Here is a 1,840-nt window from a genome sequence, read left to right as displayed (position 1 = left end):
GTGGACGATGTCAACCCATTGAAACAACCAAACAAACACACTGCCAATGTATTACACTTTACACTTTAATTCCTGGACTTCCTTTAATTATTACCTTTTTAAATTCTGCTGTTGATTTTTTTATTTTTAATATTCTATTCTTAATTATTTGTACCTGCTTGGTAATTTTTTTTTTCTTATTTGTATTTCGTGTTGTGTTGTGCTGCTGGAACCATAATTTCCCTCAGGGGAAATTAAAAAAGGTATTAATAAAATTCTATTCTGTTCTACACCAAATAAAATCTACCGCCTGATAAACTTCAACTAAAAGACACGTTTATAACAAGTGACGATTTTAAATCATCCTTAAAGGCAGCATATTTTCAGTTTGGTTGAGCTCACTATAAATGTTTCCTATTTGACTGTGTTACCACTGTTAGAATTTTTATATATAATATATTTATATTTTGGTTATATTTTGATTTTTGTTTGACTTTTTTCAATTACTTCCAAGTTTTTAACTGGGTTCTTGAAGACCCTGATTACAAATGAGGGTGATTATAAAGCACTTTGTGTCAGTTTCTTTTGTTTTACATTTCTTTGTTTAAGTATCGTTGCTTGTGTGTGTGTGTGTGTGTGTGTGTGTGTGTGTGTGTGTGTGTGTGTGTGTGTGCGCGCACACATGTTCTTTCACCTTGTTCTTAGAAAATTTTATTACGCTAGTAATAAGAAATTAGATTACTCTGGGACGCAGGTTCATTTTATCTTTTTTGAAATGCAGCCCACATTTATTAGATGTGCATCAAGTATGACAGTGCGTTTTCTGCAGCAGGAGAAAGTGCTTTGTCATGGTGGAAAAGATAAATAAACAAGAAGCACTTGGAGAGTACAAACCTCCACCAAGGCACTTCTCCACTCTCTGGATAATATTTACTTTTAAGGCAATAGTATTAAATTTTCTATATATTCATTCTGTTTTGTTATTTTTAAACAAAAAAGTTACTTTCAAACTTCTTTGTTTAAGAAGTTTATACCTCAAGGAAATAAACCCCACTGATAATGTCTCAGCCTACTGCCTCAAAACTTGAGTGCCTTAAACTATAGTGATAATGTACGAATGTTAAAATGAGGTCAGAAGTCAAATGTGGCATGATACTTCTTGCAAACTATAATGTGATATTAAAAAATCAATTCAATTTTAATTTTATTTTCAGCTGGCTTCCTTTTATACTCTACCTGATTCAGGTAAACATCTGGAATAACCCAAGTTATAAGCAAACATCAAACCACAATACAACACATGGAAAAAATATATATATATTCATAATAAGTCCTATAAATAATTTAATAACACATACGCTTCAGCTCATAAGCAGGTGATTGGGCTGCTTTTACCAGTTTGCACCACATCCTGTGACAGAAACAACCAGGATAAGGTGAGTACTGCTAACACACTTCTCTTCAATACATGTACAAGCAATTTAGGTTTACGAAACAAATAAATTGTGAAGAGCTCTAACCCAGGTTCTTTTTCCTGACACAGGTAGGACGGCCAGTCCCCCTCTGTCTCTTCGCCTTCCACAAACAGTCACTTAAATAGTAACCCAACTGTCAAACCTGATAAACCTAATAAAGAATCACCAACCCATAAATGTTTGTTCAGTTTGTTTCTTTTTTTATGTACCTTTTTAAATAGCAATCCCTCAAACTAATGAAAAAATACAGGTAAGGTTAATGGAAGCCCTGGTCTCCATTACAGCCTGGTATAACAGCAACACCAACAGCTACGACTGAATAAGGTCTGAATAAGTTCCAGGCAGAACTTTACTCCTCATCATCGTGGACGTCTTCTGAATGCATC

The 1,840-nt window shown here is 34.0% G+C and overlaps 1 long non-coding RNA gene across 1 annotated transcript; it reads left to right on the top strand.

Annotated features, from left to right (window-relative positions):
• The first annotated feature begins 1,191 nt into the window (after window positions 1-1,191).
• Window positions 1,192-1,614, top strand: LOC112844157 (uncharacterized). The gene is made up of 3 exons (XR_003216794.1): window positions 1,192-1,224; window positions 1,345-1,415; window positions 1,523-1,614. It is a non-coding gene; the product is annotated as an uncharacterized LOC112844157 (long non-coding RNA).
• Window positions 1,615-1,840: the final 226 nt, after the last annotated feature.

The sequence above is a fragment of the Oreochromis niloticus genome, linkage group LG16, assembly GCF_001858045.2.
Source record: "Oreochromis niloticus isolate F11D_XX linkage group LG16, O_niloticus_UMD_NMBU, whole genome shotgun sequence".
In the NCBI taxonomy this organism is placed as follows: domain Eukaryota; kingdom Metazoa; phylum Chordata; class Actinopteri; order Cichliformes; family Cichlidae; genus Oreochromis; species Oreochromis niloticus.
Note: the sequence above shows the minus strand (reverse complement) of the source record. Positions and strands in the feature narration are given on the sequence as shown.